At 39.1% G+C, this 16,637-nt stretch overlaps 1 protein-coding gene across 1 annotated transcript in view; it reads left to right on the forward strand.

Annotated features, from left to right (window-relative positions):
* The window catches only part of CUL5 (cullin 5), a 94,935-nt gene that overhangs the window by 728 nt on the left and 77,570 nt on the right, over nt 1-16,637 (forward strand). The window lies entirely within an intron of this gene.

Genomic DNA, 16,637 nt, shown 5'->3' on the forward strand with positions numbered 1-16,637 from the left:
AGATGAAAGGAGGTGCATGTGCCCCGGCCGGCTAGGCAGTTGCTACTCTTGGGGTCTCGGTTTCTTCCGAAACGAGGGTGTAAGGTGCATAAAAGGGAAATACGAGAAAATGCTGCCCAACATAGGTCTCAGTTTCTCTTCTCATCCTCTGCGCGGATTCCGTGTCAGACAGCAGTGCCTTCCACCCCACCCCCTGCTGCACGCCGTCCTCGCCCGCGATCCCCCGTTCTTCCGCGCCTGGGCTACCCTTTTCCTTCGGAATCTGCGCCTCAACCCAGTACAGATGAGTCCTGAGGAAATGCTATCTCGTTCCGGGGCTTAGCCTTAAAGCGTTACCTTATCAAAGAAAACGGCTGAAAGTTAGTTTTCTATATTTGGGAGAGCAAAGGAGAGCTAGGCCCAGAGGGGCAGATTCTGTCACCAGTGAAAGAAAACGTTAGGGGGAGAATGAGGAAGACAGGGCATGAGTCTGTTCCGTGCTTGTGTTCACAGGAGGAACGTTGTGCCCGGACAGTCTTCACTGAAATGGGGGTGTGATGAGCTCAGGGAGCATAAATGCAAAGGATGGACTCCCCGCTCAAACCATCATCCGACAGTGTAGATGGAGATAGAAGACAGTTGGATAGAAAATATGTTAAAGAATACTGAAACCTCTCGCATGTCTTACTAACTGCCCGATAGGTGGTGGGACTGTCTTTACAGGTGGACCTCCTTTTCCTAACCCCAGCGGCAATAGGTGTTCTTTTACCGGGAGGAGGGGTCTAGAGCGAGACAGTTTGGCTGCTTAGAGGATGTTTGACTTTAGGCAAGTTTCTTAACCTCTCTGCCTGGTTATTCATCAGTAGAATGGGATGATTAATAGCACCTGTTTAAGAGCGTAAAGGTTGAGTTTAATGAGTGTGAAATGCTTAAAACAGTGACTGGCAATTAGTATACAATACACATAAATTACTAGAATTACTACTCTCGGCTGTTTCTCTAAGAAAGATAATTCATGGGAATTGAGTAACCCGTCCTATTCAACTCTTCTTTTATAACAGTATAACAGAGTTCTAATATATTAGTTCAGAAAGAAAACTTGTTTGACTTCTAAAGTCTACTGTTAGTGCACCCACATGCAATATAAGGGTCATGAATTGAAATGTGTTTAAGAAATGATTGGGTTCCTGATTCTTTGTGAATTCCTGACTTGATTACTTGCACATACAAGGTCTTTCCCCCCCAAAAAATTCTCTCTCAGAAAAGAGCAAGTTGCTTTATTTGCCCCCATACAAAAAGCCTTGCAAAGGATTGACTGGAGGTGATATAAATCTGAAGCTGGTTCAGTCAACACCAGTAAGTACTTCCTTGCAGAGATTATAAATCTACATCTATAGCATACACCTAGAGAGTGAAGAAACTGTCTGAAGGTATAGAAAATGGGTACTTCATATTTAGGTTAAAAAGATAACAAGGATTCAAAAGTTCTGTAACTCAAACAACTTTTATAAATAAAAGGAAAGAAACGGTGCTTTGAAAAACTGCTAATGACTCTAGTGAACATGAACACAGATGCCAAAGATTCACTGGGATAGTTTCAATAAAATGGTTTTATGAAATGTTGAATGGAGGGAAAAATAATTTCTAAATATTTTGTGTAGAGTGTGATTTTAAATTATGTTCCACTAACATAATATAAAGGACATTATAAAGAGATATTTAATTCTTTTATCTATATCACCAAAAGTTTACATGTTTAAAGGGAAGCCAGGGAGGCTGAAGCGGAGGACCGGGACCAGGGTACAGAACGTAATTTATAGGATTACTTAAATTCAAGGCTGGCGGTACCTTGAGTAAAGATAGGGCTGGCTAGGGTAAGGCCAGATTCGCCTCATTTCCTTTTTCTGAAAAAATTTTATAGACCGGTTCATTAGAAAAATGTTTTAGACATTGTGCAATTAGATTTCACCAGAGAGAGACAGAGAGAGAGAGAGAGAGAGAGAGAGAGAGAGAGAGAGAGAGAGAGAGATTTTATTGATTTTAGAGGAAGGGGGAAAGAGAGGGAGAAACATCGATTGGTTTCCTGCCATTCACGAAACCTGGGTATGTGCCTGACCGGGAATCCAATCGGACACCTTTTGGTGTGTGGGATGACACTCAACCAACTGAGCCATCCAGCCAGAGCTTCACTAGAGCGTATTTGACAGAATTATCATGTCCTGTGGTCAAAATGGAGATATGTGAGCTAGATAAGAATATAGTTAAAATTTGATTCATTATCAGTTAAATAACTGTACCTGCAGACTGGTGACCAATAAGCTATCATCAACCCTGAAGGGAGGCCTTTAGTGTCCTGCTTGAGGAAAATGTCCTCTTTCTGTTTACCAGTAACTTGGATTAAGTTGATTGAATTTGTGGATGACAGAGTTCAGAAGGATAGTTAATATGACTGATTCAAAACTTTGATATGAAACTTAAAATAAAAATCACCTACTTATTTTAAATATTGGATTTTGATTGTAATAACAATTGTATTCTTTATTTAAAGAAAGTGGACTATTGCCCTGGCCAATGTGCCTCGGTTGGTTGGAGCGTCATCCCATACACCCAAAAGGTGGCAGGTTAGTTTCCCTGTCAGGGCACATAACAAGATGGTGGGTTTGATCTGGGGTTGGGCGAACATGCAGGAGGTAACCAATCTATGTTTTTCTCTCTCACATCAATGTTTCTCTTTCTCTCTTTCCCTCCTTCTCTTCCTCTCTCTAAAATCAATTTTTTTTAAATTTTAAAATAAAAAAAAGTAGATTGTTGCTGGATTTTGGAAATCTTTTGGATAATACAAGATTTGTGTTGTACATTTTGACATACAATTATCAGTTGCTTGGGGAGTTTATAACTTTTTAATATTACTACTTGAAAATTTTATTTTAACGTTTAATGCTGCTTGTTCCTTTATTTTTGCAGTTACCATCTAGGCCCTCAGTGCTTATTTTCTTTATTTCCAATTGGGTATCCTTTTCCAAATAGCAATTGTTTAAATCTTATTTTGCTGAGCATCACCCTATTTAATTCTTAGCACATTACTTTATCAAGCTATTTGGAGTGCCCTTAACTTCCTTGGTCAATACCACACAATTTTCTGGTTTTCCCTATGTTCTCCTCTTTTCCAAGGCACCTTCTATATTGCCCTCTTCCACTTGTTCTGCCTTCATTTCACCCCTATGACCTGGCAACATGTCTCCTGTTACTGTGTTTCAATCTCCTTTATTCTTTGGGAATAAAAAAAAGTTCATGTAACTCTTCATATAAGCTTAACTTGTACTCTGCTTTGCCCTCAAACTTTTTTCTTTTTCTCTTTCCATTCACTGTCACAGTTCTTAGAAAAGCAGCCCCCACTTGCTGCCTTTATAATTCTTCACCTTTTGCCTTAACTTACTGTGACTTGGCTCTCTTCCTACCCTCACACAGTTATATTGAAGCTTTTAGTCTTAAGGGGTCCAGCAACCTCCTCACTGCCGAATGAGATCCTTCTCAGACATTCATCCTCTTTTCGGATATTGTTGATTACTACATCTGCTTCCCTTTTGGTTTTTATGACATTCTCTTCTTGGTCTCCTATCTTTCATATCACTTGTGTTTTTCACTGACTTCCCTCTTCTCTCTTCCCCAATGTAATTATTTCTCAAGATTTAATCTTTAGCCCTTTTCTATCATTGTACTTCATTTTTTTTTCTGGGACAGTCTTAACTCCTATGATTTCACTATTTTTATCTCTTAACTCTGATGTGAGCTCTAGTCCAAACTAGTACTAACCATATAACTTTCCTGCTCCGATACCTTGGTGGTTCAAATTCTTTGAGACCCTTCCAGCTGGGTCTTCTCCCTAAAAACACATTCATATTCATATTTCCTCCCTCTTTTTTTCTCTCTTTCTGTCTACCTGGCTGGTTATTTTTGGTTCACTAGCATACTAGAGTCTTTAAGACTCTTTATGTTTGATGTTTCTTTTATCAAGAATCTCCCCTCCCCTCATTGTTTGCCTATTAAAATCTTATTTATTCATTAAGACTCAGCCAAAATACCTCCTTTCTTTTTAGTGCTTTCATTTGCAATAGTTGTTGCCTACTCTGCACAACCATAGCTCTGCATCAGTCTCTTCTAGCACTTACATGATGTCTTGTGTATTAGTTACAGGATCTGTTTACATATCTCCCTTTCTGGATTGTAAGCCCCATTAGTGCCAGGACTTCATTAATTTTTGTCGATGCCTTAACCATCTTCTACAAAGGAGTGATTCAGAGTTGTGTAGAATTGACTCATTAAAATAATTTTTTAAAAATAAGTTTTTTATTGTTTTTAGAGAGAGAGGAAGGGAGAAGGAGAGAAAGAGAGAGAGAAACATCGATGTGAGAGAAACATCAATTGACTGCCTCCTGCACGTGCCCCACCAGGGACTGAGCCTGCAACCAGGGCATGTGCCCTGACCGGGAATCAAACCGTGACCTTTTGGTGCATGGAATGACGCTCAGCCAACTGAGCCACACTAGCCAGGGCTAAATTAATTTTATCAGACATATGTGCAAGGTATCATGAAGGATAACAAAGATATGTAAAACAATGGCCAGCCCGTTTGGGAATTTACCATATACTAAAAGAGATTAAAAAATACTAATGATTTGTTCTAAGGCAAAAACTTCAAGAGTGTTACTATGCGCTGTAAGATCCCTCACAGATTGAGATCCTTTCTGGTGGATGATCAAGGAAAGTTTTATGGAGAAAACATTGGAGCTGGATTTTGAAGAATGGGTAGACTGTTTGTAGGTGGTGATTAGCAGAAAATTTGGCAGGAATGGAGACTAGATCCGTATGCCTACCTTGTAGCAGGACTGCATGCTGCGTTGCATTCTGTATGAATGGTTCTCCTGAAATCTTTGCAGTACAGTAACCCAGAATATGTGAAACAGTGGGAGACAGAAATGCAAAGGAAAGTGAGGGTTAGATTGTGAAAGGTCTTTAATGCTGGACTAGGGAGTTTGAAATAAAGTTCCATAAAGAATGAATAATGAAAAATATGTGATCAGATACATTGTTAGCCTTCAATCTCTTCTTGGCTGTCACATGTAAATCCTGTTACTCATCATTACTTCTACTACGTGTGTATTCAGAATCTGATTTGTGGGGTGGCCATGAATGAAGGCCATTGGTGCTAATGAAACCATGTTCATTGAAACCAAGCAGGAGTCTTTAAGACTCTGGAAAATAAAGTCATTCCACAAGTATTTAGCATTTTCTAGTTCCAACTAGACAATGGTTATCTAGGTAGACAAATTCTTACCCTTAATGTAACTTACATTTTTGTGGGGAAGAGAGGCAATACACATATAAGCAAATAGTGTATACTGAAAGGTTAGGTTGTGATAAATGTTATGAAGAAAAATAATCAGGGTAAAGGATAGAGAGTAGTATTATTTTTGATAGGATGAACAGGGAAGGCCTGAAAGGAGATAAGTGAGGTGAGATCTGAATGAAGCAAGGGACAGCCAAGTGCATTCTCAAGAAGAGTTTCAGGTGGAAGGAACAGAACAGCCACTGTGAAGGCATTGAGTCAGGAACGTGCTTGGCCAGGAATATGGATGTGATACCAAGATTTGAATGTTGTCAGTGAATGTAGTTAAGATACACAACTGGATCTTTCTTTTTAATGTCCATAAGAGCCTCATTTATTTAGAACTTTACTTGTCAGGTTTCATTGGGTTAATGGAAATTACCCTCTTGAATGGGCATCTAAGAATGATGTGATCCTTAGGGCTGCCTTCTCTCACTTCAGTGTCTTGTCCTGGAGACATGGTTACATTTAACACTCACAGCCTAGGGAGAAAAAAACTCAGGTGTATTTATGTTGATCATTGGTAGAGGTGGGAGTGGGAATAATGGATGAAACCACTTACTGTAAAACTGTGTGATAAATGTGTGAGAATTTTTCATGGTATGAGACAATAAGTGAGTGAATAGTTACCATAATCTAGAAGTGATGTGTGTTAATTAAAGCTACTAACAGGAAGTCACATTTCCAGATAAACTTTGAGAGATCAGTCATTTAATGAATTAGAAGAGCATTTTACACTAGGCTTCTATCTGTGGACAGAGAAGGAGAGAAAAGACAAAGACATGTTTCTTCTTAGGTGTTTTCCTTGGATATTGGTGAACCCAGTTGTGTCACAGAAAGCCATCTGCCTCTTGCCTCAGTATAGTAGGTAGAGTAAACTGGTGCCTGATATGCTTTATAAACAAATCAACAAGTTACAGCTCAGGTTAAAACATTGGTCATAATACATGGAGTACATACAAGTAATATTGAGGATATTTGATCTGTATAACTGGGGTTTGTTCATTCCACTAATACCTGAACATCTACTCTGTGCTCAATACTATGTGACAGACAAGTTAAAGAAGTAAGTATTTGTAGCAATGAGGGCTGTGTTGAAAACAATATAATCAAGAGTGTTCAGGAGATGGGGCACTATTTTAATTACTTATTTATAACAAAATAATTTTATTTTTTACCCTAAATATCACTTTCAACTATGTTCTGTTGAATTTTCCTTCCCTGCCAAGAAAACATTTTAGTCAGATCCCATAGCTTTCTGGTTTTCTTAAAAAGTACTCTTTAGTCTGAATCAAAATTTCAGTCTCATAGCAAAATCAAAGCAACTCTTCTACCAGCTCATGACCTTGGCTCTGGATATGCAGAAAAGGTGGTGAGAGGGTATTTTTCTTGGATTGGTTTGGGAAGTCCTCTCTGAGGTGACATTGATGCTGAGCCCTGAATGATCTGCATTTTAGGCAAAGGTCTTGAGGTGCAGTGGTGAGCTTGGCATATTTGAGGAAAACCATTTTTTAAATGTATTTTTATTTATTTCAGAGAGGAAGGGAGAGGAAGAGAGAGATAGAAACATCAGTGATGAGAGAGAATCATTGATCAACTGCCTCCTGCATGCCCCACACTGGGGATCAAGCCTGCAACCCAGGCATATACCCTGACCGGGAATTGTACTGTGACCTCCTGATTCATAGGTTGATGCTCAACCACTGAACCACGCTGGCCAGACTGAGGAACACCTTTAAAAGGGTTGTGTGGCTGGAACATAGAATTGCCAGTATTCAAATATATACTGTAGTTTGTGGTTCTTTTGGTTAATGGGGATTGCAAATGTGGTTTTAAAATCACGTAACTGGGAGCACTAGTGGCTCATAGACAATATGGGAACCCACACATTCAAATAGTGAACCTCATAATTTATTTGAGAAACTTAAAATATACAAATTGGATTCCTTTTGTAAGTTATTAGAATGCCATCATTGGATATAATCTGTAATCAATAGATTAGAAACTTCAAAGAGGGAACAAATACAGATCTTAAAATAACTAAACTCCTTGTATTGTAGTCAAAATGTTATGGGCATGAAAAAATACAAAGGATAGAAAATAATTGCTATAGATACTATTATTTCTTGTCTTGCCTTCAACTTGTCCTTTCACCGTAACTCTTTTTGCACTTCTGTCATGAAGAAGATATAGCATGATGATGTACAGCAATAATAACTACTTTTTTTTTTTATCCTCACCCAAGGATATGTGTGTGTGTTTGTTTATTTGTTTTTATTGATTTGAGAGAGAGAGAGAGAAATATTGACAGGTTGCTTCCTGTATGGGCCCCAACCTGACTGAACCTGAAACCTAGGTATGTGGCCTGACCTGGAATCGAACCCATGACCTTTTGATGTATGGGACAATGCTCCAACCATTTGAGCCATCCGACCAGGACAATAACTTCATTCTTTATTTTCTCTTAAAAGCAACAGTTGACATCATTGTAAAATATTGTAGTAATATTGCTCCTACTAATTGGTGGGGTATGTTTTGTTCTGTATATTATCTAGGGACTTCTGGACATTTTCAGGCAAACCAATAGGTCAATATTTGTTTCAAAGTGAGTGAGTCATTAAAAAATGATAATGTTACTTTTAAAACATTTTAGCCCAGCAGGTGTAGCTCAGTGATTGTCGACCTACGAACCAGGTCATGGTTCTATTCCCGGTCAGGGAGTGCATGCCCGGGTTGTGGGCCCGATCCCCAGTGGGGGACGTGCAGGAGGCAGCTGATCAATGACTCTCTCTCATCATTGATGTTTCCATCTCTCTCTCCTCCCCCTACCTTCCTCTCTGAAATCAATAATAATATTTTAAAAAAAAATTTACAAACCAGTGTTTTTGTTTATTTGTATGTATTTATTTAAGCATTACTATTTTTTAACATGGTATCGAATTCTCCAAATAAGCAATTATATATCTACTTCTTCTTGGGGCTGAATAAAATGGAATTGTAAATTAACTCATTATTTGAAAAAGCATTCTTGAATTTTGATGGGAGGTGGTGCAGATTTTTTTAAGTAGTACTCTGTTCTAGAAAGATCCGTATAGCATCTTTCATTACTGGCCTATAACACCTTTCCACACTCCAAACACATTATAAAAAGTTAAACTTTTTCTGTAACTTATTCCTAATGCATGTTTTGTTTGTTTGTTGTTTGCTTTTAAACAACAGTGGCTACAACTAAGGGATTGTGAGACTTTACTGTGAATCTGGTTTTTTTGTGTTTTTTTTCTTATTTATTAATTTTTAGAGAGAGAGAGGAAGGGTGAGAGAGAGAGAGAAACATCAGTTTGCTGTTCCTTGTATGTGCCCTGACCAGGGATGGAACCCACAACCTTGGTGTATCAGGGGGACGCTCTAACCAACTGAACTACTCTGCCAGGGCTTTTGGTTTTGTTTTTAAATTTTTTTAAATCAGTTAATTTTAGAGAGAGAGAAAGGCAGAGAGGGAGAGAAAGAAATATCAACTTGTTGTTCCAGTTATTTATGCATTCATTGGTTGCTTCTTGTGTATGCCCTAGCTGGGATCAAACCTGCAACCCTTCGGTGCACAGGCTGACATTCTAACCATTGAGAAACACTGACCAGGGCCGGTTGTTTTGTTGCTTTTTAAATAACCATGGCTTCAGAGAAGTGATTGTGGGACTTTACTGTCAATCCGTCTTTTTCTTGTCTTTCCTTATTTATTGACTAGAGGCCCGGTGCACAAAATTTGTGCACTTCGGTGGAGGGGAGTGTCCCTCAGCCTAGCCTGTGCCCTCTCGCAGTCCAGGAGCCCTTGGGGGATGTCCGACTGACGGCTTAGGCCCGCTCCCCCCAGGGGGAGCGGGCCTAAGCCGTCAGTCGGATATCCTTAGTGCTGCCGTGGAGGCGGGAGAGGCTCCTGCCACTGCTGCTGTGCTCACCAGGCATGAGCCTGGCTCCTGGCTGAGCGGCGCTCTCCCTGTGGGAGCACACTGACCACCAGGGGCCAGCTCCTGCATTAAGCATCTGTCTTCTGGTGGTCAGTGCACATCATAGCGACCCGTCTTCTGCCATAGGGCCAAAACCGGCTCTCTGATATTCCCCAAGGGGTCCCGGATTGCGAGGGGGTGCAGGCCAGGCCGAGGGACCCCACTGGTGCATGATTGGGGTCGGGGAGGGATGCAGGAGGTTGGCCAGTGGGGAGGGCTCCAGGGCATGTCCAGCCCGTCTTGCTCAGTCCCGATTGGCTGGACCCCAGCAGCAAGCTAACCTACTGGTCAGAGTGTATGCCCCCTGGTGGTCAGTGCAGATAGACAGACAGACAGACATCAATTTGCTGTTCTGTGTATGTGTCCTGACCAGGGCTTGAACCTATAACCATGATGTTTTTAACTGATTCTTTCATTAGGTAATAGTTTTCAGATAAAGCTGAATATATTTTGAGTCTGTGCAAGCAACATTTTATATTAAGACATCCTGATTTTTTAATACTGACTAGAACAGGTAAAGGGAACTGAACCTTTGTTCACTTGTTTTTCTCTCATCTTTTTTTTTTCCTTACTATTTTCATCCTCTCTCCTAATTGTTTCTGAGAAACTTGACACTGGTTTTTCCCCCTCAGCCCTATGAAGGCAATATTAACACATTGCGGACCAGTAGTTTTACTGCTAGCTTTACCCAGTGGCCAGATAAGTTTCTATTGAACGAGTACAAAAAATGTTTTACTTAAATGTTAAAGGCACGCTTCAAAATTAAATACCAATTGCATTTTAAAGTTATTTATTACATGTTCTTACATGCTAATACCTTTTTAAAGTATGATACTTTGTAAAACTGTGTAATATGAAGCGAGAATTCTCATGATCTGTCCGCAGTGTGTTAAGTAAAAAGCAATGGAGAGTACTGGTGATGAGGGGGACTATACACAAGTCATTTGAGAGCTTAAGGCCTTAATATTGCTTTTGTTGAATCATTTTCAACATTCTTTCAGTCCCACATCTCATTATCACCAAATCTTGTTATTATTGAAGCAGAAGCAGTGGTAGTTCTAATATAATGATAGCCAACAGTATATGTTTCTTTATGTCAACCACTTTTCTGAACATTTCACACATACACTGAGTGGCCAGATTATTATGATCTCTGAACGCATAATAATCTGGCCACTCAGTGTATATCCTATATAATAAAAGGCTAATATGCAAATTGTCCCCTTGACCAGGAGTTCGACCAGCAGGCCGGCCGGCCAACCGCCCATGTCCCCTTCCCCTGGCCAGGCTGGCTGGACCCCACCCATGCACGAATTCATGCACCGGGCCTCTAACACACACACACACACACACACACACACACACACACACACACACACACTGAGTGGCCAGATTATTATGCGTTCAGAGATCATAATAATCTGGCCACTCAGTGTATATTCTTATAACAGCCTTTTCAAATACATACTTATTATATCCATATTATATAGATGAAACTGGAGCAGAAAGAGTTTAAGTAATTTACTCAAGGTAACACATTTGGCAATTGGCTACATCATAATCTTATTCTTATAAAATCTGCTTCATCACCATCTTACCAATAACACCTTCCTTTCTGTTTCATTGCCTCAGTTTTGGGTATAATCATTTACTGCCCTATTGTAGTAGTTTTTTGCTAGACTCCCTTTCAATTTTTCCTTCAGTGAATTTATAGGTGATCTTTCTAGAAGTTGAATATGATTATGTCAATAGCCAATGGCTATCATTCCCCCACCATCCAAAGAATTGTTTTATCTAATGTATTACAAATTGTTTCTATCATTTATTTTGCTTAGATTGAATACTTTCTTACTTTCCTCAACCTTGGAACTAGCATGTTCTCTAAGAAGCTTTTTGATGGAATAGGGTATTGAGAAATCAAAATCTGGATGCTAGGTATGCTAATGTCTACTGGGGTGTCACTCCTTGCAGACCCTCTCAGGGGAATGAACTAGACATATACACACATACCCTATACTTATTTCTGTATCTGTATTATTGAAACCCATGAGTTCATCTCAATTCAATAAATTGATTTCTATCCTTTTCCTTTTCCATATATGTAACTTCCTTCTCTGGAAGTAAGAAATCTGGCTTTTGGACTGAATTATTCAGGAAATAGGAAAGAAGGGACGGAAGGAAGGGAAGAAGCTAGTACAATATTATTGAGATATATATATATATATATATATATATATATATATATATATGTAAAACTTGCTGTACATTTCTTAAGTTCAGAATCTATATATATAAAAGGCTAAGTGACCAACCGTATGTACATCCGACCAACCGACCGGCCGGTACACATGACGCGCACTGGCAATTTAAAAAAACATTGACTTGTGCGTGCATGATACATATAAAGCTCTCACTGGCACCAGTTGTACATGTGTGTTTCGATCTGTCATTGTTGATCATGAATTTGGTTGTTTTTGTTGACATTCTGAAGCTGAAAGCAGCATCGTCAACAGACTATGTCTGAAGACCCACTATTGGCACAACGTACCTCTGAAGCCAAAAAAAGCCGGTGTCATCCACAGAATGTATCTGAAGACTAACTATTGGCACAACATACCATTTGAGTGATGATTCCATTGATTCAACAGATGATGCCAAAAAGGAAAATTTTCCCATCGAATTTCTTAGTAGTATTACTCCTTCGGGAATGCTGCCTCATAAATTAAAATTGAAAGTAGGTGCAATCATCGTGCTACTGAGAATTCTTAATAGTAAATGGGGTCTTTGTAATGGTACTAGATTTATTATCAAAAGATTGCGACCTGACATAATTGAAGCCGAAGTATTAACAGGATCTGCGGAAGGAGAGGTTGTTCTGATTCCAAGAATTGATTTGTCCCCTTCTGACACTGGCTTCCCATTTAAATTAATTGGAAGATAGTTTCCTGTGATACCAACATTTGCGATAACTATTAATAAATCACAAGGACAAACTCTACACCAACAGTCACCAACCTTTCGGACCACTAGTAGTCCCTAGACCACAGGTTGGCGACCGCTGCTCCAAAGGTTTCCTTAAACCAGCAGTTGCCAATCTTTCAGACCTCATGGACCACCAGTGGTCCGTGGACCACCAGTTGGCGACCACTGCTCTAGACAGACTAGGAATATTCCTACCTGAACCTGTTTTCAGATATGGTCAGTTATATGTTGCTTTCTCTCAAGTTTGAAGAGTGTGTGACATTAAAGTTGTAAATACTTCATCACAAGGGAAATTAATCAAGCACCTGAAAGTGTTTTTACTCTTAATGTGGTATACAGGGAGATATTAGAATAAGTTTAATCAATTTATCAGTTATTGTTTTTATCAATGTTTTTATATCATGTTTTTATTGTTTTTATATCATGTCTTTGTTGTTCATATATCATGTTATTATTAATCAATTTATATATTATTTTCATATACATTTTACTAATTTTCTTTCATCTCTGACACTTCTATTATAGAGGAAGAGTGAATTGCGATATTAAAATATTTCATCTAATTAATTTCCTTTCAATATGCATGAATCCGTGTACCAGGCCACTAGTTCTTTATTTTCTATTTTTTTTATTTTTTCACTAGTTTTTTAATAATTAAAAAATAGATTTAATTTTTTAATTATAAATGCAGCACTAAAAACTCAACATGATTTAAATGAACAACACCAGCATGACAGCTTTTAAATTATTGAATTATGATCGATATACAGGCATTTTTAATAAACATACCTGTATAATCAGCACCCATCTATAATAATAAAAAATGTAATATGCTAATTAGACCAGACGTCCTTCCAGACGACCTCCTGGACGAAGCCGGGGCTGCGAGGGAAGCCCGGGTCCCGGGTGCCTGCTGGTGGCCGGAGGGAAGCCTGGTCCCAGGCGCCAGAGGGAAGCTGGTGCCGGCAGCCAGGGGAAGGAAGGCTACTCTTGCACAAATTTTGTGCATTGGGCCTCTAGTATCTAGATAAAATGTTAACAGTACCCCCAAAAGCCCCTCTCTTGCCTTGTCCCAGCCTCTTATCCTGCTATCCCCTCCCCAAGATAATCACTGTTCTGATTTCTGATCGTTGTAGTTGTTTTTTGCCTATTCATGAACATAGTATGTACTCTTGTGTCTGACTTCATTTCTCAACATTATGTCTGTGAGATTCATCTGCATTATTACATGTTAAACTTTTGTTGCTTTATCGTATTTCATTGTTTATGACTATTCCACAATTTATCCATCCTATTGTTGATGGACATTGGGTTGTTTCCAGTTTTTTACTATTGAGAATAAAGATACTATGTACTTTATTTTGTAAGTAGACAAATGTATGCAGCTCTGTTGGAAGTATACCTACAAGTGAAATTGCTGCGTTATATAGTATACATACGTTTAGCTTTCATAGATGCTGCTAAATTACTTTTTGAAATGGTTGTACCAATTTACACTCTTACCAGTACAATGAGATTTCTGATTTCTCTAAATTATTTCCAATACTTGGTATTGTCATTCTTTTCTATTTTAGCCTTTTTGGTAATATGTAGTAATATTTCACTGTGGGGTTTTTTAAAAATATTTTTTAAATTGATTTTAGAGAGAAAGAGAAAGGGGGGTGGGAGGGAAAGAAACAGTGATGTGAAACATCAATTGGTTGCCTTATGCACATATTTGACCAGGCTCAAACCTGCAACCAGGGCATGCACTCTGGCCAGAATTGAACCAGTGACCCTTCGGTGCATGGGACTACTGCACTACACTCAACCAACTGAGCCACACCGGGCCATGGCTCATTGTGGTTTTAATAAGTATTTTCCTGTTGATAAATGATGATGGGTGCCTTTTCATAGGGTTATTTGCCATTTAGATACTGTCCTTGTGAAAGGTTTGTTCAAATATTTTGCCAGTTTTTAAATTGGATTGTCTTTCTTATTGATTTTTAGGAGTAAAACTAACAATGTCTGATACCTAATTAAAAATCTTGGGTATATGTATTAGAAATATTTTTTCCACTCTGTGGATTGCTTATTTTCACTCTCTTAACGGTGTCTTTTAAGGAACAAGAGTTCTTAATTTTAACATAATACAATTTGTCTTTTTTTAATGGTTAGTCTTAGTTATAAGGTCATAAAAATGATCCACACTCTATTTGTATTAATATTTTATGTAACTTTTAAAAACAAATAACAAAATAAAAATTTTTTAAAAATAGTTTTGAGCCTCAAGAATATATCCTGCCCTAGCCAGTTGGCTCAGTGGATAGAGTGTCGGCCTGTGGACTGAAGGGTCCTGAGTTCGATTGCTGATCTGGGCACATGCCCAGGTTGTGGGCTCGATCCTCAGTAGGGGGCGTGCAGGAGGCAGCTGATGAATGATTCTCTCATCATTGATGTTTCTATCTCTCTTTCCCTTCCTCTCTGAAATCAATAGAAAAAAAAATTTTTTTAAAAGAATACATCCTGGGACCCTTTTAGGAGTCTCTGAACCACAATTTAAAAAGCACTATACTAGAATGTGAATTCCTTGAAGGCCTTTCATTTATGTGTTCCAGTGACTGGCATAATTCTTCATGTACAGTAGGCACTCAGGTACTGGTTGAATGAATAAATGTAATAAATGAATAATAAAGAAGCCCCCTAAAATAAAGTCTTTCATCAGTACTATTATTTTTAGGTTTTTTTCCCTTAAAATAAGTTGTTTGAGTTTCAGAAAATAAAGCATTGTCAGAATTTGTTTAAAAATTTTTTTCCTCTAAAAGAGAAACCTAAAGATTTTAAAGAGAAATGTAATGTGACATTTTCTGTTTCAATAAAAACAGATATTTAACTTTTGGGAAAATAGTGTCCTCCCCCTCTCCCACCATGTTTAATGAGAAATATATCTTTTATGTAGTGACTAGAGGCCTGGTGCACGAAAATTCGTGCACTGAAGAGGGTCCCTCAGCCCGGCCTGCACCCACTCGCAGTCCGGGACCCCTTGGGGGATGTCCTACTGTGGCTTAGAGCTGCCGAGGAGGTGGGAGAGGCTCCTTAGCGCTGCCGAGAAGGCAGGGGAGGCTCCCATCAGCCTGGTTTGTGGCTAAGCAGAGCTCCCCCTGTGGGAGCACACTGACCACCAGGGGGCAGCTCCTGCATTGAGCGTCTGCCCCCTGGTGATCAGTGCGTGTCATAGCGACCCGTCGTTCCACCATTAGGGTCAATTTGCATATTACCCTTTTATTATATAGGATAGGATGCTTCTACCTTATGGCTTCTAGATAATTGCCACTAAATTCTTTTAATTTTAGATTTTTGCAATTTACAAACCTGATGAAATTAAGTGAAAGGCTGGATCTGGCCAAAGGTTAGAAGTTCTTGCATTTCTCATTCAGGAAAGATCCAGGGAGTAGTTAAGAATGTGGCTCTAACAGAACTAAACTGTTCAGATTTGAACTCTGCCACTATTACCTGTAACCTTAGGGAAATAACCTAATCTCAGGCCACAATGTGCAGTATTTTTCATTTATAAAATGATACTGTCACCTAACACATAGGATAGCTATAAAGATTAAATAAATTTAGCCCTAACTGGTTTTGCTGAGTGGATAGAGCGTCAACCTGTGGACTTAAAGGTCCCAAGTTCGATTCCAGTCAAGGGCATGTACCTTGGTTGCTGGCACATCCCCTGTAGGGGGTGTGCAGGAGGCAGCTATTGATGTTTCTCTCTCATCGATGTTTCTGACTCTCTATCCCTCTCCCTTCCTCTCTGTAAAAAATCAATAAAATATATTTTTTAAAAAAGATTAAATAAATTTGTCCTTATATTTGTTTGTTTATTTTTTGCAAGAATTTATTACCCGCAGCAAAAACATACTTAGGGTAGTGAAACAAGGAAGGGCACAGAAGAAGCAACAGGAGAACCTATGCTGGGCTGCTTTGGCTTACTGGGAAGTCAGAGAAAAGGGGAAAAAGGGAGACTTGGAGTTAGGTTCAGGGGGTTAGCCCAGGACAAGTTGCCACTACCCATTGCTCCCCTGGCTGCAGATCTCATGAGATCCCTTAGAGCAGTGGTTTTCAACCTTTCTAATGCCGCGACCTTTAATACAGTTCCTCATGTTGTGGTGACCCCCAACCATAAAATTATTTTTGTTGCTACTTCATAACTGTAATTTTGGTACTGTTATGAATCGTAATGTAAATATCCGATGGTCTTAGGTGACCCTGCTAGCAGTTCTCAACCTGTGGGTCATGTCCCACAGGTTGAG

Source organism: Plecotus auritus (assembly GCF_963455305.1).
Source record: "Plecotus auritus genome assembly, chromosome: 9".
NCBI lineage: Eukaryota > Metazoa > Chordata > Mammalia > Chiroptera > Vespertilionidae > Plecotus > Plecotus auritus.